Source organism: Leopardus geoffroyi, chromosome D1 (genome assembly GCF_018350155.1).
Source record: "Leopardus geoffroyi isolate Oge1 chromosome D1, O.geoffroyi_Oge1_pat1.0, whole genome shotgun sequence".
Taxonomy (NCBI): Eukaryota; Metazoa; Chordata; class Mammalia; order Carnivora; family Felidae; genus Leopardus; species Leopardus geoffroyi.
The window spans coordinates 47693808-47721530 of NC_059329.1; the positions used below are offsets into that span (position 1 = coordinate 47693808).

General features: G+C 37.4%; 1 protein-coding gene and 1 non-coding gene across 17 annotated transcripts in view; one reads left to right on the forward strand and one right to left on the reverse strand.

Annotated features, from left to right (window-relative positions):
* DLG2 (discs large MAGUK scaffold protein 2) overlaps positions 1 to 27723 on the forward strand; it is a 2060218-nt gene that overhangs the window by 692612 nt on the left and 1339883 nt on the right. The gene's annotated exons all lie outside the window — the stretch shown is intronic.
* LOC123602785 lies at positions 20293 to 20395 on the reverse strand. The gene has a single exon (XR_006714557.1). It is a non-coding gene; the product is annotated as a U6 spliceosomal RNA (small nuclear RNA).

Consider the following 27723-nt stretch of genomic DNA (forward strand, 5'->3'; position numbering starts at 1 on the left):
GAATAAAACTCAATAGCAGTTTTCAAGGGGTTTTACAGTTGAGTAGAGAAGACTGTGAATGAAGAGTTAATAAGCAACACAATAATAGCTACAATAGAAGTATACACAAAGTGCTACAGAAACACAGAGAACCAAGGACTAAATTCAGTCTGAGCCTTGCAAGGTGGGAAACATACAGAAGAGTAACATTTTAGTTGGGCCTTAGGAGATGGGTAAAGACCTCTTAGAAGAAAAGGTAGAGTGGAGTGAGAAAAATTCCAGGAAGACAGAGGGCCATGGAAAAGAACACAGGAAGGGGAAGGGAATTTGTTAATATCTGGGAATGAAAACCATGCAAAGAGAATTTCCAGGAAAGGGTAATCAACATTGTCAAATTCTCCAGAAAACTCAAGTGGGATAATTAAGAAATGATCATGAATTTGGCAATGAGGAGTTTTGTAATGTTGAAGAGTATTTTCAGTGGAAGAATGAGACAGGAGATCATTTTCTATGAAGAAATGGAATTGTTTAACAAAGTCGGCCCAGAAGAAATTGAATGCTCTCCAGCAGATAGACAGGGAAAGAGATTGACAGGATATTAGCTAGACGAAAGAGGATGGTCTATAAATTGCTTCGGAGATTAGGTAGATTTGATATTTGAGGCTAAGAAAATAGCAAATCAAAAATATGAAGATAAAAGTTTTAAAAAGCTCCTTTCAGTAATTTAGTGGACTATTGCAGATGATTAGATATTTATCTTTCCCTGCCTTCTCAATTATGTTTGAGTACTATATACTTACCCAACAAAGTTAGTCATGTAAAAATGGGGTAAAACAAAGTGTATTTTAATTATATGCAGTGACCCTTTGTATTTTTACATCTTTGCAACCTGAAACAAATGTTGTCAACTTTATTTTTCACAGTAAGATTTGAGTTAGTGAATTGTAAAGATCCACTTTCAAATTTCAAGTTTGCTGTCTTGAGGATAGATAAGTAGGGTTAATTTGGAGATAGCCTTCAGTCCTTTTCATATGTGTTCATATGTTTTCCCAACAATTACACTTCACAGGTGTAGAAATTATGTGTTCTACATGATCTCTGGACCATTTTACGCAGTATTTTTCACACAGATGTCGAGTCAGTGTGAATTATCTTAAATGCTTTACTTTAATGATGTTATAAACCTTACACTCCTGCTTCCCAAGGCTTCAGTATTGGGGAGGGTGATGTAAATGAGATGTAGATACTTTTCCTTAAAAATAAGCATCTAACTTTTATGTAGTCTTTCCCCCTCACTCCCCTTTTAAGGGATATCATGTTAAAATCTAATCTTCTCTCCTGGAAATCCTTGGAAGATACTATGATGAGAGTTCCAGTAGAAGAGTATTCATTCTAGTAGGATACATGATTAAGAAGATCTTAGGAAAAGTGATCAGGTTTCCCAGATATCAGGATACATGATGATGAAAGAGAAGAATATAAAGATTATTTTAGTTCTAGGAGAGTAAAGGAGAAGAGCATACCCTCTTTCTAGGCTCATTAATTATCTACTGAATAATGTAAGATCTTTGAATAACTGAATCGATAAACATGTTTAACTATATTGCTTAGAACATCATTGTTTGTAATTGGAAACACTGGGAATAGCCTACATTTTTACACATTGTGGCTTATTTATACAATGGAATAGTATATGGTAATGAAAATGAAAAAGCCCCCTATAGAGGCTGCAACACAGATGAATTTTAATAATAGTGAGTAAAACACTACATAGTAAGATTCTACTGACATGAAGTTCAGAAACAGGCAAAATAAAAATACTTTTATATAGGGTTACACATCTGTAATACAGAGAAACAAAGGAATAATGAACATAACTCTGGGGGTGTTGTGTGATTTAATTGTGTGGGTTCACCTGATGCTTCAGAGACCCTGAAAATCATAGATTTCTTAAGCTGGTTGATTGGTACATGGAGGTTCATTTTATAATTTTAAAATAAGGTATGTATGTGTTCATGTTATTTTTATATGAATAATATATATATATATATTTTGAAAGCATGAGTTGGGAAGGGGCAGAAGGAGAAGGATAGGGAGCCTTGAGTAGGTGCCACACCCAGCACAGAACCCTACTCAGGGCTGGATCTCATGACCAATGACCTGAGCTAGAATCAAGTCAGATGCTTAATTGGCTGAGCCACCCAAGCTCCCCTGCATGATAGATTTTTTAATAAAATTGACAACATTGTCTTGTATAAGGTGAGAAGTCAATAAATGGTAGGTTGTATTATTATGATTATTCTTCAAAATTTTGTTAAATGAATCACAGCTTGTATGAAAGAGTGATTAGATTTTTTCCCCAGATGTTCTGCTGTTAATGAAGACATGGCATTATACTGGAGATTTTTTTCATTTTTTCAAATGATAAAGGAAATTTACCAACTTGTGTAACTAAAAAGTCTAAATGTAGAAAAGGCTTGGAACATGAACTGATTGAGATTTTATAATGCCATTAAGGTTTTTCCTCTATTTCTCAATGATTTCCCAGCCTCTGGCTTCCTAGAAGTTTATGATCAGGCTGGGTTTTGTAGCAAAACAAGAGAACTTCCTGAGCTTAACAGGGCTCCATGTTTCTTTTTGCACATTAGATTGGGAGAAAGGATATCTTTTACCACAGATATCCATCAAAGATGTATGCCTTGGTGACAAAATTCTTACTGGACAAACTTAGGTCCATGTCTATCAGAGCAGGAAATCATGGAAGGAAAAATATCTACTGATGTCTTTAACAACCATTTAATTATTTAGAAACACCTAGGTAATTGGCTAAATTCTCCATCTTCATATGTGGAACAATTTTGGGGGATCCTACACTTGTTGCAGAACCTGGATATGGTTGGATAATTTCTTGGTGATACAATATATTACAGATCATATCTTCTGAATTCAGAATAGAATGTCTAAAATGTTTATGAAAGCTAATGTTTAAACAATTTGGTGTGTCAGTATTTCACTTCCTATATTTTCACAGAAAATTCAACTCAGTCTCTCAATTTCTTATTTTTTGAGACAGAGCATGCATGCACATGTGTGAGTGGGGGAGGGGCAGAAAGAGAGGAAGTACCTCCACATCCAGCTCAAAGCCCAACACAGGGCTTGATCTCACAACCATGAGAACATGACCTGAACCAAAATCAACAGTCAAACACTTTACCAGCTGAGCCATCCAGGTGTCCTAACTCTTAATTTCATTGTTTCCAGTGTTCACTCCTAACTGAACAGTCAATAAGTTAATAAAAATATATTGAATGTCTACAATGTATCCATTAAATATACTAAAAAAATTTTAATATTTGTTTAAAGTTTTGTAAATGACAGATGCTCTGCTTATATGTATTTCCAGGTTCTGTACATATTGACTTCTCAGACTTCCTAAGACACTAGTTACTCCATATTCTCAGCTGACTACTAAAATACATACCTCTGTTCTTGACACATGAACTCAAAATACTTATCTCAAACTATAATTTCAGATTAACCAATACTCAGTAACTATATAAAGTTTGGCTGAGAGAAATGGTGATTTTGGAAGATGGTCTTAAAACCCCACAGAACTTCTCCCAGAATATCGAAAATTTACTTGCCTATCACTCCAGCACTGATGTGTCCCACTGACCCCCAAAACTACTTTATTGATGCATAGTGTGGAATGATGCTCTAAGTCAGTATGGTAAAAGACAGGTATGAAATCATTGGCTTGTCTACTGTTATGTGCTATCACTGTATTTATCTTTATGAGAACCTAGGAAAGAAATACTTATGTGGCCTCATTTGATTCCTGAGTAGTTGCCCTTGATCTTCTCGGTCTTTTTAAAAATAATAAGGTCACGGTAAATCAGGTCACTGATTGTGCCTCCAGTCATAAACTAAGATGCTTTGAATCATACTTGTGGCCCTCTAGCATATGTTCAATAGCTAACTATTTTTTTTTTCAAATTGTATCACTGGTTTCATTATGTCTTTCCTACTTGTCTTTTCCAACTTTTAAAAATACATATTCCTTATATAATATTATGTGTAACGACATAAAGCTATATAGTTATATATAATTATGTATAGTTATATATAGTTTTTACATATATAGTTATAGTTTTATTACATATAAATTTAAATATATATTGAATACAAATTTAAATATATAAATATTCAAATTTATTTAGTTAACTCTATATTTAAGTTTATTTACTTAAATATTAGATTTAACTTTTAGATGAGAAGGTTTAAATAACTTGTCCAAAGCCCTATAACTCACAGTGGAACCAATATTCAAATATAGCTTTATCTTTCTGACTTGAAAGCCTGTGCACTTTCCATATACCACATTGTTCTTTATTGAGTACCCATTATTTGCTGGACACTGTTCTGTTTACATGGTGCTCAAGAATGAATGAGGCAGTCGTTGCCCTATGGAGCTCTCTGTCTTACTGAAGACAGTAGAACTAGAGTGGCATAGGTAAGGCAGGGAGCTCAGTCTTCAAGAGGTGTCAGTAGCTGTTTAGAATAGCAGAGTGACTGATCAATTCTTACAACAATGTGAAGGAAGCTGGAAGGAAGGGGAAATTTAGAGAAAAATAGATAAGTGAAATTCAAGACAAGATTTCTGCCTCTGTAAATCTGTCTCCATAGGAACACAGACCAATTACCATGAAACAGTTAAAGAATAATTAGAAGCCAGAGTTTTGTTGATGACCTTGACTATACCAGGGTTTAGAGAAGAGCAACAGAGGGTGGATGAGAGCAGTCAAGAAGCTTTACCCAGGAGGCCAGGCTTGAGAGCCTTAGAAAGATGGCAAAATTTAATCAGGCAGAGAAAGGATGGTATTGCATACATAGATTTATAGAATCCTAGTGACTATAATTCAATTGAGAATGTGTTCTATAAGCCTCACAGAAAATTGGTTTCATAAAATTCTAGACACTTCGGAAGTTACTCTTAAATTTCTCTTGTGTGTGATGTATAATAATCAATGAGGTCATAAACACCCAGAAGCCTAGGGTGTTCCTTTTATTTCTCTGTATTGCCCAAATGTGCCTAGGACAGTGTTCTAAGCTAACAGTTTCCAATAAAAACTTATTGGTCATGACATCACCTTGTGAGGTGATAATTATAATAGCATCTACTTGCACACAGTGATTGTGTCCTAGGCAGTTCTATCCATACCATTTGTAGAATTTGAAGAAAAGTACAAATGCAGGCCATGTACTAAATATTTAAAAGTCCTAAGTCAAGCTAACAAACTGTTAGTGAATATGTTTAGTGTTCCTACTTCAACACATAACCTTTCAAAATGAACATGAAAGACCAGGTTCAAGGTGAGACTTAGGGCATGTTCAGACTCTTCAGAATCCCTAGCCTTAAGAAGATAATAAAGGAAGAAGGGACCTGAGACCCTGGGCCAAGACCCAACTTACCCCCCACCCGATCCCACCAGCTTTATCCAGCACTGGCTCAAGACTCACCCTTAAGCTTATAGATATTCCAGTGTATTCTTATAAGCCTCACCATTTAAATTCACTCATCAAATTAGGGGTACATATACCAATGGGCTGATTTACCATCAGAATAAGGATTAGGGACCTAACTAGGGTCTAGAAATGAAACAATTTGGACTGGGGGTTCAGGTCCAGTTCTTGGTGGGAAGTGCTTGGCCTCCAGGTAGATACATGCCCTTAATCTCACAAATTCCACATGGGGAGGAGTTTCTGCCAGAGGAGGGCCAAGTGAGGCATTAAAAAAAAAATTTTAACATTTATTCATTTTTGAGAGACAGAACAGAGCGTGAGCTGGGGAGTGGAGGAGAGAGAGGGAGACAGAATCCAAAGCAGGCTCCAGGCTCTGAGCTGTCAGTACAGAGCCTAATGCGGGGCTTAAACTCCCTGACTGTGAGATCATGACCTGATCCAAAGTCAGATGCTTAACCAACTGAGCCACCCAGGCACCCCTGACAGTGAAGCATTTTAAAGCAGGTGATCAGGAGCAATACTTGTGGCCAAGTTTTGTGCCAAACAATTTAACATTTTACTGGTAAGAAGAATTAATATTAAAGTTGTTTAAATTGGCCCATTCAAGTTCTGAAAGATAGTACATAAATGGTGAATTTAGGGTTTGTATCCTAGTCTGTGTGACTCCAGAATCTATCTTCTTCACTTTAGTGTTTTTCAGGCACTGAAAAACCTACTTTATTGTCCGGTTTCTCTTTCTCTCTTATTTTTTCACCTTAGGTTATAGATGGTGGGATGGGTAAAGGAGCTAGGGTTGGCAGGTACAGGGAAGGTGTGAGTTCACTAAGGCACATGGGAATTATGAACCTGAAATTGGTGGGAACCAAAAGTGGAGGGGGAAGATGCAAGAAAGTGACATTACAGAGGGGGAGTTAAGGTTAATCCTGTAGTTTTAAAGTATTGGCAACACGCTTTAAACATTTATATCTCTTAAGGGAAAGTTTGCATAAGTCACTGGTATTATTTTCATTGTAGACAATTTGAACACATCAGCATAAAAAAGGTATAACTTTATTCAGCTATTAAAATTTAGAAAACAAATATAAACTAAAAGTACTTCATTCATTCAGCACCTATTTAGTAGGCATTTATTATGAGCCAGGCACTAGAGACATAGCAGTGATTAAGACTGATAAATCCCTTTTCCCATAGAGGTGCATTCTAGTGGGATGAAATGAATATTAATATTGGTTTACTAGGAAGGAATGGCATTTTGCTGGAACTGAATCTCTACTCCCAACATAGATAAAATTATGACAGCTTTTGTGTTTGGCATGACCGTACCTTACCACATATCCTACGATGACTCAATTCTCTGGCTGTTGGTCAATATTCATATTACTGTTAAATATCCCATGTACCAAATGGCTACTACAAGGCAGGAACAAAGCATTTATATTTATTTATTTATTTATTTTAATTTTTTTTTTCAACGTTTATTTATTTTTGGGACAGAGAGAGACAGAGCATGAACGGGGGAGGGGCAGAGAGAGAGGGAGACACAGAATGGGAAACAGGCTCCAGGCTCTGAGCCATCAGCCCAGAGCCTGACGCGGGGCTCGAACTCACGGACCGCGAGATCGTGACCTGGCTGAAGTCGGAAGCTTAACCGACTGCGCCACCCAGGCGCCCCCAAAGCATTTATATTTATATGCATTACTCATTAATCATGACAAATAATAAGTACTGTGCAATTATAATCACAAGCATTAATGTAGACCCTGGAGTCATTGTTACTACTCAGTTATAGAGTGCCATTAAGATGATCCCCCAAATCTTATTTAATTAAATACATTATTATACAAATAAAAACTTAAGAAATGTAGAGAATTCCAAGATCCATAGGAGATACCACATAACCTGGTTTGACAGATACTGTAATAAGTGATGCTTTCTATTTTCTCTCTCCGTATGACTTTTAAGACCATCTGACCTACTTGAGGGTAGGGACTGATTGCTTTAGATCTGTATCCACAATGTTTTTCATGTATCTAGCACCAAGTAGATACATACACATGGTTTTTGAGCGAATGAATGGAGGGATGATTGATAAACTCTGGGTTCAAAAACATTCATTTTTTGCTATTGAAATCTGCCCACCTGATCCTTATTTAGCAGGATAGAGATAATTTTCAGTTCTAAATATATGGCTGTAAATAGTCAATACTATGTTGTTTTTCATTAAGACTATTTTAAAAATAAAATTACAGGGGCTCCTGGGGTGGCTCAGTCTGTTAGGTGTTCGACTTCTGCTCAGGTAACGATCCCCAGGTTTGTGAGTGTCAGGTTGTGTGCTAACAGCTCAGTCTGGAGCCTGCTTAGAATTGTGTCTCCCCCTCTCTCTCTGCCCCACCCCCGCTCATGCTCCTTCTGTCTCTCTCAAAAAAAAACATTAAAAATTAAAAAAATAAAGCTACAGAATGAGAGATAATTGTCTTCATTCTAATTAAACTTTGTGTTCATTGATATTTTCCTTCCATTTTTATCCTCATGTATAGAGTTAAAATTGTGTCACGTGTATATGTGCATGTATTTCTTCCTTTGTTACTTTGTGTACCTTTTGAATGTTGAATGATGGTAATACTCCTAATACATATCATGTTAATATTTCTCCTTATTATAAAACTAGGGCACATTTTACAGGTGTTTTGTTATTTGCTTGTCTGTGTTTTTAAATTAACACATTCCTACCATGAAGAGAATGCTGCTGTTACTTTATTTTCTGGTATAAACTTCAGTCATCTACTGATATGTACATATGTTCAAAATGAAAACCAACAGTGTATATTACTTTAATATATTTATAGTATAGTATATTTAAAACTTCTAGGGAAGTGCTGGTGTGTGAAAACTTACAGCTAGGATGCCAAAAGGAAATCCAAGATATATACTGTCACCACACAGCTAAAATAACCACAATATACAGAACTTTGAAGCACCTGCATTTTCTGGGAACCTGGGTGAGGAATGGTAAGAAAAAGTCTGGGTTTCACAAGTGACTAAGCCAAAGCCCTAAGAATTGAAGTTGGAGAGAGGCAGGATCTTGTTGCTAGGCAACCAGCAATCCAGAAGGAGACCTCCAGACAGCGCACCCGCTGTTCTGCCCCCCAGTGTGACATGTGCTGAGTTTTTGCAAGGATGGCTAGATGCTCTATGCACGCTGGCCTCTGAAGTCCAGCATGTTTCCTGCCCTGAAACATGCCCTGTCCTCAGCTCAGTCTGCAGTCCAGATGGAAAAGACAGACAGCTTTGGGACAGATCTTCAGTAGAGCCCCTGTGGGCTTGCTGTGAAACTGTTGGGCATGATCTGTCGAGATGGGGCTGTCATTGGCTCTTCCTGCCGATGGCTTCAGTGTGGTAGGTGTGGGGAGGAGTCTAGACTCGGAGCAGGAAAAACATAATGACAAGTCTTCTCAGGCATATTCAGGACTTGGGGGAAAATGTTGGTCTGGGGAGAGGGAGGTAAACAAAGTCTGTGATGTCCCCTCTGGGAAGAAAGCATATGTCAGATTGCTACAGAATTGTCTGCGTGACTTTCTTACTCAAATTCTGATGCTGACAAAGCTATGACTAAACAGCATCCCAAAATGCAGTATCCTGGAGGACCTGACCACTCTACAGTACAATTAATCATTTGCCTGATACCCAAGAAGTAACTTGTGCCTTTTGAACTTTTTGGGAGCAGGGAAACCACTAGTTAACTCTTACATAGTATCTTAACCACGTATCCAATATCCAAAAATGACTGAAAATAAAGTTTTCTTTGTACTTAATTAAACAAAGGAGCTTAGAAAAACAGCAAGAATAGCTAAATCAATCCTGTATACCCTTCAATTATATACATTAATTGTTAACATTTTGTCTTATTTACCTAGAAAATAAAAAAAGATTTCATAAGTTTTCAGCAGACTAGTTTGGCAACAAAACTTGGCCTAAAATAACAAGTAGCTATTTACTCAAGGTCTCTAGTCACTCTACTATGAGAATATCCATATATTTTATGACAAAACTCTTCCTCATGGGCTACCATCTCAGACTTTACTGGGGTGTTAAGCATGGTGTATGCATCTTTTACCTTCCTAAAAACCTCATATATACTTTGATTTGCACATTTGGTTGTAAGAACTACAGATGAGCGATTATGGGCCTGGGCTATGTGCCAGATACTGTACTGGGCAACTGACTTTTTTTTTCTCTTTAATCTGCGTAGCCATTCCATAGAGAAATCATTATCTACACTTTGTAAGTTCAGAGACATTAAAGAATTCCCCCCAATGTCACATGATTAGTAAGTGGTGAATCTAGGGTTTAAACCCAGGTGCATTAGGCTCTATCTTAGGTCTTTGTCCTATGTACTATTGTTCATTTTACTATCCTTGTTGTAGCTCTGAGAAAACGGAGATAAAATATCCCATGGTACAATGGTAGATGGAGGGTCAGATTAGAATCTATTGCCTGAGGTAGGCAAAATGGTTGCTTCCTTCTGTCTTACCGTTTGGTAAGCAGGAGTCTGGTGTAGGTATTGAGATCAATCCCAAGTCAGGTATGGATGAATCAAAACAGGAGGTAGCTACACATGCCATTCTTGAGCACCCTTAACATGATGGGTAACAATAAGTGTTTTGCTTTGGAAGATCGCTGTTCATAATATTCCAGTCTTGCCTTTAGGGTTTACCAGTAGCATGTCCTTAGCAAGTTATTTAACCTTTCAAAGCTTCACTTCTGTCCTCTCTAAAAACATAATAATTCTCAAATTATGGAGTCATTGTAGAAAATTAGATTGCATAGTGCGCATCACATGTTCAGCACTAAGGAATATGAGATACTGTCATTACTATATCATCCCCTATTGGCCTTGTTATGTTCCAACAGTGTCAGTGGTGTGGTGATTCTGACCAAAATCTGATTTCTGTTGTCCCCATTTTTTTCTTGCCTACAGGAATGTCTATTTTGTATAATATTGGCTAATTATCCTATGACCAGATAATGTTTCTCCAGCCTTCACAGAGTTCCATAGCTCTCTTAACAGAATTCCATAGTTCGGTACGTTGCCATCTAATGTATCCTGACAGCATTCGTTCTCTTGGCCACTGCCTGCCACTTAGACTCCATAGCATTATTGTATTCTCCTTTTTAAGTTACTATGGAGATTAAGATTAGTGTCTTTTTTTTTTTTGTACCATTATCAGTAATAAGCCATAGTAGTTAGACCCCATGAAATATATCTATATAAACATTTGTGATTTGAATATGGAACTTTAATGTGTCCTGTCGTTTACTCCTGAGAATTTTTTAAAAATGTTTACTTATTTTGAGAGAGTTAATGAGTACAAGTGGGGGAAGGGCAGAGAGAGAGAGGGAGGAAGAGATAATCTCGTGCAGGGTCCATGCTGTCCATGCAGAACCCAATGAGGGGCTCGATCTCACAAACCATAATATCATGACCTGAGCGGAAATCAAGAGTCAGATGCTTAACTGACTGAGCCCCCCAAGTGGCCCCTGAGAACTTTTGAATTTGAATTGACACTTTTGATGCCTTGAGCTGAGAACATAAAGACGTATGTATTACCGGTCTTCCCTCTTCCATGAAGACAATAAAATTTAGTTGTCTCACTCACCCAGATACACCTCAGAAGCTTTTCAGCTATAGTCAAGACGAGCTTGACCAGTGGATCAGAACTGGAGCTCTGGATGACACATGCATGTTAGTTACCAGTTCTGCCTCCCTGTTGAACACGGGACAGAAGGATTTAGATGAAAGCAGAGCCAGCCAGGATTAGTTGATGTTCCTGGAAAGAGTGAAGGAGGGAGAGGATGGCTACTGATCTATCTTAGAGATTGAGATGGAGATTCGGGATGGAAGCTAAGATGAAACAAGCCTCATCTCCTGGAAATGCAAGAGAGGTTAAACAATAGCAAAATATGTGTACAAGTAACATCCTTGTTTAATAATCAGCCTGGGGTGCACTATCATTAGGGGAGGAAAAAAGGAAAGAAAAACAGAAATACATGAGTGAGCTAATAGTTCATTATTGTTGTGTTTATTGATACTATTTCAGAGAAACTTTCAACACCCAGGGATGGCCTTTCAGGTTAATGGATTGATATGAGGAGATTTGAATTAATTAAATGCTGGATAATTGTGAATGCTAGTTGTATCAGATGTAGTGGTCATGCTAAGGAAATAGAGACAAACAAGTCCCTTTAATTTTAACCCTAGGGGGACAATCTACTATAGTGAAAAACATAGGGTGTGGAGGCAGGTTGACCTGGATTTGAATTACTACTCGACTGATTTCTAGAAACATGACCATGAGCAAGTAATTTAACTGTAAGGCCAGTTTTTCCAAATGTAGTGATCAAAGAATGGTATTTGGTAAATTATTATCATGACCCTGACATAACAAAAAAACTTATTTAATGACTGTCTCTTGATCCTGATTAAGTGGGCTGGACTAGACTCAATTTTAAGCCCCAAACCTTTGTATTAACATAATGTCACAAGTTGAAACTTAAATAATCTACATCAGAAGGGATATAGAATTAATAGAGACATCCCAGTGGTAATAAACTCCTTTTAGACTTTTGATGAATTTTTTGCCATTTAAAGATTGTTCTCTAAGTATGAATATAACCAGATGGTCAGTGATAAAATTCAAATCCCAAGACTTTACAATATCTATAGATGCCAGCATTTTCACTTTCATTATCAACTATCCAGTAAGTTTGAATTAAGCATTTCACTTCTTTTAAGGGAGGCTGTTTTGCTTTGTTTTTAATTATAACCCCACATCCGGATGTTTCCAGTGTACTTCTTTAGAGAGCAATTTTTATGATTAAGAAGTTAATTTTTTTCTTCAATATGAACAGATGGTGCTTTTCAGTGTCTTTTTAAAGGTGCTCCGTATCTCTTGCACAGCAGAACCTAAAATATGAATCGGACATTGTATAACTGAAAATAAATGGAAAAGGAAAAGTTCATGATTTAGAGCCTACATAACTCCTCTTCCTTACTGGAGATTTAGTCTCTTCATTTTAGTAGCATTCTTGGAAGCATTTAACTTGATTGAGATATGAGTGAGAATCTGAGCTTCTGTACCTCCTGGAAACTTGAGATATCCTAAAGATGAATATTTTTTAAAACTTTGATTTCATATAAACTGTACTTAATGCTTAAAAATCCAAAAGTATACTTTAACATGGTTGATGTTTTGCATTAGTGATTTGATTGTATTTGAAAAGGTTGCTTGTGAAGACTACTGGTCATAAATATATTCCATTAAACATTCTTTATTATACTGTCCTGAACGGTGTGTTTCTACCTCTGGACGTTACTGGTAGCCAACCAAGTGAACTGCTCCATTAAGGTGATGACAAATACTTGGCAAATGAAATGACTTGGCTCCTTAATTTTAACACTATTTTTAGATATATTCCAATATTATACAGAGAAAATACAAATATACATAATCTCATGAATTGTGGCTGTGGTCCATCCAAATAATTTCTGACTGGCACCAACACATGTTTTCTGTGTTTTTCAAGACAGACACAGGTTCTAGAATTTCCCTTGAACAAAAATAACTTTGCGGGCACCTGGGTGGCTCTGTCAGTTAACTGTCCTACTCTTGGTTTCGGCTCAGGTCATAATCTCACTTTAATGAGTTCAAATCCTGAATCAGGCTCTGCACTGACAGTATGGAGCCTGCTTGGGATTCTCCCTCTCCCTCTCTGTCTCTGCCTCTCCCGTGTGTGCGCTTCCCCTCCTTCTCTCTCTCTAAATAAATAAATAAACTTGTTAAAAATAAAATAACTTCTAGCTACTTTACTTCTTTTTCCTTCACATTTACTAGCCATAATAGGTTGGTAGAAAATACATGACAGAAAATGAAAAGATAATTTTGTTTCTTCTTGAATTTCGATAAAGAGTGGGTGCATATTTTTTCTTTATTATAAACATGTAGGCCCCCAGAAGGCTTGGGGAGTTTAGCTTTCTATCCAGACTGTTCACTCCATGCAAGAATTCCCTGCTTTACTGGTCTTTAAATCTCCAGAAGCAAATGTGAATTGTGAATAGTAGACACTCAGTTAAAATGTGTGGCATTTCTTTAATTGAATGTCCAACTGGAGTGTCTTTTCTTGAATCTGTTGAATATCATTGAATCATTCTGTCACTGCTTAAGTTTTCTCTCTGTTAATAACTTGAAAATCTATTTAGTCCTTCTGGCCAGTGGAGCTTTAAATACTTCCCTAGAACATTGTATCCCAAAAGGATTGATGGAATGGTGGTGGTAGTTTTCACTGCTAATAAGAGGAGCTACAGGTCATGAATACTTAATATGTGCCAGACGCTGGGCTACATAATCATCCTCTGAGATGGGTATTTTTATCTTCTTTTTATAGATAGGGATACTGAGGTTTTGAAGAACTAAGCAATTTGCCCAACCTCATAGAGCCAGTAATATGCAGAGCCAAGAATTAAAGTCCTTTCATTTGACTCTGATGTCCATGGCGTTAAATATTATTCTAGATGGTCTTCTTATTGTTTCTTCCTTTGTACCTGCTATAAAATCATTAGGTGCTTACAGAAATCTGGCTCATTAAATTGTTATTTGAATACTTAGAAAACTTTTCCAAGTCATTTAAGATAAAATATTTTCCCTCTAGTAAGCAACCAACATTAGCTAGAGTACTGGTCTCTGTGAGGTTAATGTCTCTGCTTTCTGTTTCACCATCTAGATTTGTTAATGGAAATAATGAATAATGGTGGTTAGGATCAGAATAAAACCTTAAGACAGTACTCACATCATCTACCTTGTTTTGAGTAATTTAAAAAGTGTTTACTGAAAATGAATGCAGAGTGTGTGTGTGTGTGTGTGTGTGTGTGTGTGTGTGTGTGTGTATTCAGTCAAAAGTTTGTTGGTCAAGGTTACATTAAATGGCTACCCACTGCTGACAGTGATTTTGAGTTTCCTTAGTACTTAATTTTTTTCTTTTTCTTTGTTTATTTGAGAGAGAGAGTGCATGGGGGAGGGGCAGAAAAAGAAGAAGGAAGAGAATCCCAAGCAGGCTCAGTACTGTCAGTGTAGAGCTGATGCAGGGCTGGAACTCATGAACTGTGAACTCATGACCTGAGCTCAAATCAAGATTCAGATGCTTAACTGACTGAGCCTCCCTGGTGCCTCTGAATTTCCTTAGGATTTCAAAGCTTAAATGCTTAAATAGCCCTGAGGATTCTTATACTTAAACTGAAAAATAATAAAATTATCTTTATTCAATCCATGATCATATCACCACTTTTTTACCTTCTCTTTATAAATGAGAATTTAATGATTGCCTAGAGACCATAAAGTTTTCTTTCCTACTTCAGACAAGTCAATAACTGTAAGATTTAATAGCCTAAAGATAAAATGGTTCAATATTAACCAGAAAATGCTTGACTAAGGTAACTCTTTAATACCAGATTATGAGGCCATTTGAATTTTTTCTCCAACAATTGTCTATAGCAATGGAACTCTTTATTTGATAAGTGAGGAAATGAGTGTTTATCCTAGCTTGTGTTTTGATTTGGGGGGGGGGGAACCCACTATAAAATACAGGTATCGTATGTGTAAATGGCTTAGACTCCTGTATGTGTCATTGTTCTGAATACGATACTTGTAATGAAGTGGTTAAACAATCCTCTTCAGGCTTACAGGCACCAGGCTAATGCATAATGTTTTGCCACAAGAAGTCTCAGGGTACCTATGTTTCTGCACAATTTACAATTTCCTGCCACGAGAACTTAAAATGCCACAGAGCACAGATTCTACAGAGTGAATGCAGACCCAGACACAGAGCATTTTAGCATCACTCTATTGCTACTTAGATTCTGCTCAGGGTAATGAAAGAAACAAGGCCTGCAGAAGAAATCTGGTAAGAGCTCAGTCACTCAAATAAACGACATTTTGAGTCAGACTATGATTTAAATAAGTTGTCTGAAGTAAGAGGTGAACATCCTGGCACTGATAGTTGGAGTCAAAAATTTGGACTGCTAGAATTTTTGCTCCAACCACACCCGTGTAGGTTAAGGATAGGACTTCATCAGTAATCAGTGAGGAGAAAGAAGAATGCCGGCTTATCTGTGAACAGTAAGTACTCTTTAAAAGTTCTGTATATATTTCTCCTTTAGGAGTGTGGATTTCATCCTCCATGACATTTTTTTGTGATCTTAAGAAGGACTTGAGTTAAATAAACCAATCAAGATTCCAGTGCCCAGAAAGGGCAAGTCCAGGCACACAGAATGTACCTCTGTCCCCCTATCATTGTTTGTAAGGGAATCAAGATGAATAAAATTTACTAAAAACATTTCTAACAATAAGACTGCGTATTTCAAAGATCAATCTCAAATCATTCATAGCCACTGAAAAGAGGAATAAGCAGGCATTTCTGTCTCTTGGGCTGCGGAGTCCTGAGGTGCTGTCTTTCCACACTCCTCTGATTCCTCTCCCTACTTATCACAAATAACCATGGCAGTGCCTTTTCTTAACCTTCTTATTCACCCTCGTGTAAGTTCTCATGTCTTGTCACTTTCTGACTTGTAGGAAGAAAAAAAAAAAAACTCCCTGATTATAGAAGGGAGCAGACATGCTCCACAGGCACTTTTTTTTCCCTTTCTGCTTTTCTTGTGATTGCAGTCACAAGCCCCTTCCCCATAAGATGCTGTTTTCCTCAGTGTTTGGAGGTGTCATGTTATATATTTGCTTCAGGAAGTTTGGTACTGACACATCCTTCATTTCTAGTGTCATTTGGAGGTGTCCTTAAGGAAGGAGAATGTTACTGTTGAAGGACTTAAAGATTAGAGTAGTGAACATTTCCTTTAATTTCACAGGTTGCTCCAATTCCTTTGGATCAATGAGAAATTATGTAAAGCAACCAGCATCCTATAAAGGCAACTCAAATATGAAAACAAGAGCCGCGTATCCATTAATAGGGAAATGTAAAATATGTATTTTGAAGACATTTAAAAAGAATAAAAGATGGGGCATGTCCCCTGTTTTGGAAACTTTCAGTGATCCTAGATACCATTTAGGGCAATTCATAGGCAGGATAGCATTACAAGCTATCAGAGGAATGCCCTTCAGTGTGTGTGCTATCTCCCTATGCTTATTATTCTCACCATTGGCTTTCCTGACGTCTCCACCAGACATCCTTATCACCTATCACAGTCGACCTCACACTGAGGTTCATACCTGGTGGCAGTGCCATCCGCCTGGGCACCTGATAGAAATGTTTGGTCACATTTTTGTTGCAATGACTGGACAATGGTACTGGCATTTAGTGGGAGGAGGCCAGGGATGCTAAGTACCCAGCAAGATATGTGACAACATGCACAGCTGTCTGCCCAGAATGTCAGTAGCACCCCCATTAACAAACACTGGGCCTCTGGAATTAGCACCCCAGTTTTGGGTTGACTAAGCTGGCTCTTGACTTTGAAACTGGTTATTAATCCTGGATTCTTACAGTATGCTTCAGGCCTTCATCAGTGATTGGGCTGTTCTCTTCCTCATTTGGCTTCATCCTGAGAGGGGAGGAGTATTTCACAAAGAGAAATTTCACAAATGTGTTTGTCTTCATTTACCCTATTGCCTTCGGTTGGGAAGCTGACACTGAGAAGCTTTAGGCAGGTTGGTAGATACTTGTTTGCCCAGATGTCTCCAGCTATAAAAGCGAAAACTCACACTAGACAAAGAAAAGGAAAATGAATGTTACAATCATGTTTTATTGCTGTTAAAATGCCTCCAAAGAGAAGAGAAAGTGAAACATCAATGCTGACTGATGTTATAGGATATAAATGTTGACTAAGGTGCTTAAGAATGCAATGTTTATATAAAGGACAGGGATGCCTGGGTGGCTCACTTGGTTCAGCACCCAACTTTGACTCAGGTCATGATCTCATGGTTTGTGGGTTCGCGCCCCTCATCCATCTCTGTGCTGTCAGCTCAGAGCTTGGGGCCTATTTCAGATCCTGTGTCTCCCTCTGTCTGCTCCTCCCCTCTTGCTCTTTCTCTCTTGCTCTCTCAAAAAAAAAAAAAAAAAAAGAAAGAAAGAAAAAAGGACATACGGAAAAGATTCCTGACTGATGAGACAACTGTTTTATCTTTTCATAAAGGATCAAATCACTTGCAGGAGATGAAGAGGAGTGGTAATAAAGTATCCAAGTGATGGTTCCAAGAATAGCAGGAAAGAATGTAGAAAGTAAAGTTTGATCAATTTCAAGGTTCTGGTCCAAGATAATGGTGTAGGAAGACCCAGAACTACTTTCCTCCTACAGACACCAAATCTATAGCTATATATGGAACAATTTGCTTTGGGGGGAAAAAAAAACCAAACTGAAAAAACTAGTGAAGCAGCCCCTTCATATCAGGCACATGAGAAGGAAACCATGTAGAAGTAGATAGGAAAGGCTGAGACACAGTCTCACCATAAACCTCACCCCTGGTGTGGTGACCTACAATCGGGAAAGAACTTAAAACCTGGAGCTTGTCCTTGAGCAAAAAGGATTTGTTCCCCACTTTGGGCACCCTGACTTTTAAGATGGGCACCTGAGAGATGAGTCCCCAAAACATGTGGCTGTGAAGAAGAAAAGTTCTGAACCATGGAGGATGGGAGAGGTAAAGAAGAGACCAGAGATCGACAGAAGTAGCAACCAAATTTACCTCTGTCAGTTAATTAAGTATTTGAGTTTATTGCCATGTTCTGATCTACTTGCGGAAAGTCTTATTTCATTTTAGGTTAAAAAGATAAACCAAAAAAACCTACTCAATTTTTATCCATTTCATAAAATAAAAATAAGGTTTTTGGTAAGGTTTATATCTACTTTAATAGAGTTCCAGATCAATATTTCAAAAAATTAATTAGAAGGTTATGATATAAGCAAATCTGACTTAAAACTATTGCAAACCTATCATTATTATACCCTATTATCTAGATTTTTACTGAAACAATGTGTCATGCCAAATATCTGAAATCATGTCTGTAATTATCTCCAGAAATGATTTGGCATAGCAATTTCTGGGAAAGAAAAATTGAACGATTTCCTTTTAATCTCTTCATTGGATTTTTTAAAATGAAGTGCTAAAAGTCTTGGGAGTGAATAACAAGTTATTTGAGTTTTTAAAGTTACATCTTGGAATGTTTTCAAAACCAAGACTCTTAACCTATTGTCAGGATAAGATAATAGGAAACTTTGCAAATGTCAAGGCAAAGGTCACATCTGGCACATTCTCCAGGTCTGATCAGCAGGCACTTTCTAATTTTTGTTGTCCCCAACTTACTTAAGCCCTAACACTCCTAGGATAGTTTGAAGATATGATGGCAAATTATATACTTCAGTTGGTTGCAATATGCTGCAGTTTTATTTTTTGATGTGTTCTCACATTCCTCATACTGTTATTTATAATTACATCTGGCCCACCAAATGTAAGCTCCATTAGATTTTTATCTCTATCTCTAGTGTCTAGAAATGGGCCTTGCCTAATAGTAGGTGCTCAATAAATGCTTATTGAAGAGATGAATAAGTTAATGGTTCATTTTCTTAATTATTTCATACTGCAAGTCCAGAGATAGAGATTATTGGAAGAATTTGGGCCAAACTAAATTTTCATGTGTACTCTCCTCAGAGTCAACTAATGCCAAAGTATCAAGCATTCTGAACACTCTTGAGTACTGTGGGAAAAGGGCTAAAACATTTAACTATGCCCATGACCTCAGTTTCTTAGATAGTTTGCTTTGAAATAAAGGGATGTCATAGAGTTCTTATTACATAGAAAACAGGGTCTATATTATATCATTTAATAAATCATCATTTATGATAAATGTCTGCAAGGCAACACACTTAAACTTTAATAACGTTACATTTATGAACACTGGAATGGTGGAAATACACCTTTCCAAAAATTCAGGATAAAGCAACCATGTCTGAGGTTGTTTGTGGCCCTAAAATTACTCCTGTGTCCTTTAATTTGCTGGGCAGATGGCAGACTGACATAGGAAGAAGTGTTCTGAAATAAGTCACCAGGATGGCTGGGCACTTTACTGTCTGCTTGTTTCAATAGGTATTCCCAGTTGGAAGTGTTTGATGCTTTGAGTGACCTCTCTGTTCTACTGGAGTCTGTTTTTGTCTTAGAAGCAGGGGTGAACCATTTCTGCCTTCTGCTTACTTTTTCCTGCTTATTTCTTAGTCAGGCTTGGGGTTCTCTGTGTGCAGCTTTATAGTGATGTCTTTTCTCTAGTAAGTACTTGCTTTCTCTCTGGTGAGCTGTTTCCTCGCCATTCATTTTCATCTACTATGACTACTGTATTATCTTTGTCCCAAGTGATTCATAGTATGATTGTTCTTTAAAAAAAAATAACTTCATAGTACTTATCTTATTTTCAGCTTGCTTGTTAAAAGCTTTTGAAGTTGGTTATTTTCCTAGGCTTTCACTGATGTGGATTTTTTCTGGAAACATCTGTTAGTATAATTTATGCTAGACTTTTTTCTCCCCATTTGAGTACCGGAATTCACTGCTACAGGAAAGATGGGATTAGAAGGAGCTTTATATCATTCATGCTTGGATTGAAATATATTGAAATATATTTTGAACCTATTTGTATTTGAACCAAAATGTATTCTGAAATTAATACTTTGTAATAAATGGGCAGTGGTTGCCCCATATTTTTGTTGGGTAACATACAAAATATGTTCAAAAAGCATGGCTATGGTATTGTAGAGATTGTCAGTAAATAATCGGTGTGCTGTTCTTGCATAGGGGCCATGCTGATATTCTCTGTATCATTCCAACTTTAGTATATGTGCTGCTGAAGTGAGCACAGGATTGTCAATAAATGATACTGACAATTGAACCTCCAGCCCTATAACCCAATACTTTTGCTTCAAACACACGTACCTAGTTCCTGCTATCCATAATTGCAAAACCACATTGTCCTTAACTAATCAGATTGACCTGTATCTCTCCCTTCACCCTGCCTCTTGACATCTTAGTCATTAGAACACAAATACCACACATGAAATCACTTCTCCAAGAGCTCTCACTAACCACCCTATCTTAAATGCATAAGCTTAATTGGCCTTCTAACCTATTGGCTTGTGATGGATAATTGTCTTGAGCTATCAGTAAGTTACTATTTTCTAGAAATCAAGAGTTAGTTTATGCTTCTTAATAGTCCAAAGTGTCATGTATTTCCTTGGGGTGTTTTCTTTTTTTGTTTTGGCAATCAGTAAATACTTGGTGATTTTTTTTAAGGTAATTTATTTTGAGAGAGAGAGAGAGAAACAGAGCATGAGCAGGGGAGGGACAGACAGAGAGAGAGAGAATACCAAGCAGGCTTCACACTGTGAGTGTAGAGCTGATTTGGGGCTCAAATTCATGAACCGTGAGATCATGACCTGAGCCGAAATCAAGAATCTGATGCTTAACAGCCTGAGTCACCCAAGTGCCCCAATATTTGGTTATTTTTAAGCATCCAATTGAGCTAGACATCTCATGCTGTCTGTGAAGCAGTAGGTTAAAGGAGTAATGTGTCTTTGCTAATGGCACATGACTATCTTTGTTGGTTGACTAATAGTCACTTTGGTGGTGACTGAGAGGTGCAGAGAAGCCTCTGCTAAGAAGCTAGAGAAAGGAGATACACAGTCCAAAGGAGCACAACCATTTCACAACTGTAGTTTTGTGGAGAGTTTACTCTTACTTGTGGGAAGCTTCATATTCATGCTGACTGGAGAAGAGCTAGCAATTCCTATTTTACAAACGCGATCTAGCCTCAAACCTATACACTGAGGTTTCTCCAGTCTCTAGATGACCTGGCATTCTAGTCATTGCTGTGTTATTGAGGGAAAAATAAGCAGGCTTTGGCATGGTGAACCCAACCTTCAACAGTTAGGAAGTCCGTGGAGAAACAATTTTCAGGGTCTACATCCAATTCATTACAGAAAATATTTACCGAGTTCATTTGTTAGATTTCTCCCTTTAGAAATGATTTTTGGTTTCCATGATGACTGGATAGATTTTATTTATTAGCCAACATAATGAGCTGGTAGCTTCTTACAGAGAGCTACTTACATTAGCTATGTATTCTTGGGCAAGTTGCTTCTCTAATGATCAGGAACTTTATTTGGAAGGTGGACTTTTGGAAAATGTCAAGAAGAACTGGTGAATTGCAAGTGGAAAGGAGAGGGAATTACAACTTTTGCTTTCACTGAACAAGATGAAAGGAGGCAGGTACTGCATACCTGACTGATGATGATAGGCAATAATGGCGTGCGCACACACACACAAAAGGACAAAGAATTAGAGAATTGAAGGTAACATGGGGCTGCTTGCTAAAAGAAAGGAAGGCATGATGTTAAAAAACTTATTAGTGGCGTTGCCCTCCCCATCTACAAGCTAAAGTACTCACATTGGATTGAAAGCCCTGGAGTCCTTTGTGTTCCATTTGCTCATGTGCTATATTTTCCTTCGAAGTGATGTCCTCAGCACTCTTCCTCTATGTTCTTTCCCAAGGTGATCTTACTTCCATTATATCAGTTATTGTTTATTAACTACCCCAGATTTACATTTTCTACCAAAACCTCTATTTGAAACTGCTCACCTATATATCCAGTTGTCAGCAACTTCACTTTGATGCCTTATAGGAGTATCAAACCAAAAAATGTAAAACTCATTCTATTTTCTCCTTGATAAATCTACTTCTTTTCTAGTGTTCTCCATCTCTAGAATATACCCTGTACTTCCTCCATGCCAGGGATTGTTCCTCCCCCTCCTTTGACATTTGGTCAAGCCAGATACCTTGATTTATCTTCATTCTCTCTCATTACCTTTCACGTATAGGGTAAGCTGACCTCCTAAATATTTCTGAATGTATCCTTTTGCTCCATCTCTGCAATCAGCATAATTCAAGCCATTATGATCATCTTTCACATGAACAGCTATGGTCTCACCATATCATTCTTTTCCCATGCCAATCCATATTGCAAATAGAAGCCACAGTGAAATTAATGAGAGACAGATCCTATTAAATTTGTCCCTGCTTAAAATTTGTTGATAGCATTTCATTTCTTAAAGATCTGCATTTTCTTTTAATGAGAGCCACAACAAATTGTGGGCAATCACCTCTTGCCAGCCTTGTCTCATACCAGTCTTTCTTTCCCTCCCTGTATTACAGCCTCACTGCTCTTCCTTTTTGGTTCCCTAAATGTATCAAGTTCCTTCCCATATTAGAATCTGTACATGCTTCTTCCTTTATTTGGAATACTCTAATGATTTTCTACTTCTATTCTGTTGTCACCTTAATTCAGACAGCTTCAAATGAGGACATCTTTGATGCTATGGATTGAATTGTGTCCCCCTAAAATTCATATGTTGAAGCCCTAACACCCAGTGTGATGGTAGTTGGAGACAGGGCCTTTGAGAGGTAATTATGTCTAGATAAGATTATAAGAATAAGGCCCTCATGATGGAGTTAAGTCCTATATAAGAGAGATAGCAGAGAGTGTTCTGTTTCTCTGCCCATCTCCCTCTCTGTATCTGTTTCTCTCTCTGCCATGTGAAGACACAGCAAGAAGGCAGCTGTCTACAAGTCAGGCAGCGAGAAATTACCCAGAAACCAATCCTACTGACACCCTGATCTTCAACTTGCAGCCTACAGAATTGTGAAAAAATAAATTCCTATTGTGTAAGCCACCTATTCTATATTATTTAGTTTTGGCAGCCTGAGCTAATACACTTGAGTAGCCACAAACTAGTTAGGGTTCCCTTTTATACATTCTCAGCATCTTTGTACTTTTGTCTTTGTCTTCTCTATTGAATTTTAAGCTTGGTGAGGCCAGAGACAGGTTTTATTTTTCAACACTGTTCTATTTCCAGTCCCCAACACAGTGTCTGGCATATAAAAAACTATGTTAAATGACATTTGTATGAAATATACAATTAGTGTACTTCCTTAGAAAAGATAAGACTTCTATCTTGGTCTAAATTTTTTAAATAAAACCTCATCACAAAAAGGTATCCCTTCCTAGGTCCTTTGTTTTCATAGATGGTTTCATCTGTTTGATGCCACAACAATAATTTTAGCAAACAGACTAAGAAACCTGGCAGTGGGGGTTGGGTTATTGAAACCAAAAATCTTCATCAGGGCTCTTGTTTCTAGGAAAAATGACAGAAGATGCCAGGGTTTAGTTTTCTCTAGGGTTTTACCTCCAGGTTTTTATTTCTGCTTTGACACTTTCTTTGACCTTTATGTATAAGGTCATTAAGGTGAAGGGTGGTCTTTGGTATTCAGGTAATGATAATGTGCAGCTCCATGTTTTGTGAACTATCATTATACCATTGGCCATCCCTTGCTTGTGAGTTTATCTGATAAGTTTACTAAAATGAGGCCCAGTTAACTAATTCTTAACACTGTTAAAATTGTTCTTTTTAGAAAGATGGTTAAGGAGCCCAAAGTCCAGGTGTTGTTCAATGGACCTCAACATACCTTTGGAAAATTTATGGAAAATAGCAGGGATGCTATAGCTTGACTGAAGATGACAAAATTTCTGACCAAGAGTGAGTTATCCTTTCTCCATTCTCTTTAGGAAATCTTTGACCTCTCATATAGAAATGTTACAACTGAGGAAGGATTATATACTCTCCATACTTAGAGCTCAACTTAAGTTGTCCTGTCAAGGCTTTGATATATATATCTTAGTTTATTAATGTTGCTGTAGTGAATTACCACAAACTTAGTGGTTTAAAGGAACACAAACATATTACCTTAAATTTCCTGATATCGGAAATCCGAAACAAGACTTACAAGTATAAAAATCAAGGTGTCAGCAGTGTTGGATTCATTGTGGAGTCTCAAGGAGAGAATCTGTGTTCATCTTCCAGAGGCTGCATGAATTCCTGGGCTTGTGGCCACTGCCTCCACCTTCAAAATGTACCATTTTGTCTTCTCCTTCCATCATCATCTACCCCTTTCTGATCCTGGCCCTTTTGTCTCCCTCTTAATAAGGACTTTTGGCATTCTGTTGTTTACCTGGATAATCCAAGATAATGGTAATCTTCCTACCTCAAAGTCCTTAACTGAATTCCATCTGCAAAGAGGCCCTTTGCCATGTATTTTAACCTATTCAAAAGTTTGGGGATTAGTACATGAACATCTCTGCAGAGAAGGAAAGGAGGTGTTATTCTGTTTATCGTGGCAAAATAGGTCTAACAACTTCATATTTCTACAAGTGCCAATTAGACAGGATTTAATTCAAGAAGCAAAAGTTATATCATGCCTTTTCCTCTTGGTGCTTTACTGAAGGTCTCAATTTTCCCACATAATGCCATCTATATATCACAGCTGCTTATTAACAGTCTCTTCAGTTAGACACCTATTTTTGCTCAGATAAGAAGGGTAATCATTTGTTAGCTTAAGTTAGATCACTGATATGATGGAAACTACCTATGAATCTGTAAAGAGAGTTAAGACTTTTTTTTTTTTTTTTTAAGTGAGATTGGGGCACCTGGGTGGCTCAGTCAGTTAAGCCAGACTTCAGCTCAGGTTGTGATCTCACAGTTTGTGAGTTTGAGCCCCACGTCGGACTTGGTGCTGACAGATCAGAATCTGGAGCCTGCTTCAGATTCTGTGTCTCCCTCTCTCTGCCCCTCCCTAGCTTGTGCGCTCACTCTCTCTCTCTCTCTCTCTCTAAAAATTAAAATAAATTAAAAATGTGACATTGTGCATTCTGTACTTCTATTTGAAATTCAGGTGTATTATAACTAAAAAGCAATGTAAATTAGAAGGAAGTAAATGTAATCCAACTCAGCCTTCAAAACATATCCTAAATATTAGCTCTTTCATGAAATCAGTGCCAACTTCCCTAGGTGGAACAAGGTACTGCTCCCACCTTGCTGTGATAGCATGATGTGCATGACTCCATTGTAGCGTTGACTACATTGATGTGTTGGTCTGTTTACGTGACTGTCTCCCAAGCTACCTGCAATATATTCAAGGGCAAGGACTCTGTCCTGTTTTTCCTAGTGGTAATGCTGCCTAGAACAGTGTCTAACGTATACCTAGTGTATTGCTGATAGTTTGTGAGGCAATGAATTCTTTTGCAAAGAAGGATGCATCAGAAGCAGTATTTCTCAGCACAAAGCATATTTCAATACATGATCAGGACAGGCGCACAGCTACAGATTCAAGAGTATTGATAAAGATAAAGAAAAGTATGCCTTCAGAGAAATATGATGGGTTATAAGCCTTTGAGTGAAAACTTAAAATACTACATTAGTTGAGTAGAAATTAGATCCAAATAATTGGAAATATATAGTTCTATAACTAGGTTTGGATGATATGGATCTAACAAATTTATCCCACCAAGAATGTTTAAACTCAATCATAATTGCTTTCAGTTTACTTTTAAAATACCATGTTTTTAATTTCTTTAAGCTTTATAGATGTATAGCTGATATATAAAGATTGCATGTGTTTAATGTGTACATTTTGATGAGTATGGACATATACATATAATATCCCCATAATCAAGATATTAAACACATCTATCACCTCCCAAAATGTCCTTGTGTTCTTGTATGGGTGTGTATTTTAATGGTAAGAATACTTAAGATGAAATCTATCCTTTTAACATTTTAAGGTACATGATACCATATTCTTAACTATAGGCACTATGTTATACAGGGTCTCTAGAACTTCCTCATGTTTCATGATTGAAACTTTGTACCCACTGAGCAACAACTTCCCACATTCCCCTTCCCCAGCCCCGTGGCAACCACCATTCTGCTTCTATGAGTTTGACTATCTCAGATACCTGTTACCATATATAGTATATGTCTTTTTGTTACTGGCTTATTTTGCTTAGCATAATACCTTCCAGGTTCATTCATGTTAGTGTATATGACTGAATTTCCTTTTTAAAGACTGAATAATATTTAATTGTATGCATATACCACATATTCTGTATCTACTCATCTGTTGATGGACATTTAGGTTTTTTCTGTATATTGGCTATTGTGAATAATGCTGCACTGAACATGAGGCACAGATATCTCTTTGAGATTCCAATGTCATTTCTATTTAATAACTGCTTTCACTGCTTGGTTATTTAGCAGTTATCACACGGTTTCTTTAAACTTTGCTTCTTAGAGGTGTGAGCACCAAAAAAGCCTTTGTTATAGGTAGGGGTCCCTGAAGTCTCAGAATCTGGGTAATGGGGTGTGAGGGTCTTCAGCCACTATATTTTTAATAACTCTCCAGATCACCCTGGAAGATACTTGCTCGAACTCCTGAGAATATCATAGTGATTTCCAATACTGATTCAGTATCTGAATCACTTGTGGTGCTTTAGAAAAACAAGAATTAAGGAACCCACCTGAGTTTCTTATATAGAAGTCTAGAGAAGGGTTTGATTAACTTTGAAAAGTCTCATGGGGAATTGGATTTGCAGCCACTGTTGGAAACATGTGGCTGAGTTTCAGCATTGGGTGACTGTTCAACTGAGTGATGGAGAGGAGAGGACAGTATGAAGAAGCAGGTCTGAAATGGGGGGTATTAAAGCTATCATCCTCACAAAACTGTTTCCTACTTGTCAACTGAATCCTTGGTGTATCCAATGCCAGTACGTCTTTCAAGATGATGATTAAATGAAAAAATAAAATGAAACTAGAATAGTTATTCCAAATAATAGATACTAAATTACTATTGGTTTACCTCCTGTTGTTGTTGTTGTTGTTGTTAACTCATGTCTGGAAGGTGTAATAGGCTCTTCTGTGAGGGCAATGTTTTCTCCTGAAGGATAAGGGTCCTTACGCTTATTACATTTGTATTTTGTCACATTACAAGTAGGAGGGGTCAAGTGAGTTACTACAATAAAGTGAGAGAAAGAGAGAGTGTGTGTGTGTGTGTGTATTATATGTACATGGTGATAACCATATGTAAATAGGCACAGAGATGCACACATAACCATCCATCTACCTATTTGGCATTTCACTTCATTATTGTCAACAGTCATTGGGAATTTCTTGGGGAGTGATTCAGAAGTGACCAAATGGAAATGATACTCAAATTTTTCTCTTAAGGAAAAAAAAATTTAAAGCATTTTTTTGTTAAATATTTATTTTTGAGGGGCAGAAAGGCAGAGAGACAGAGAAA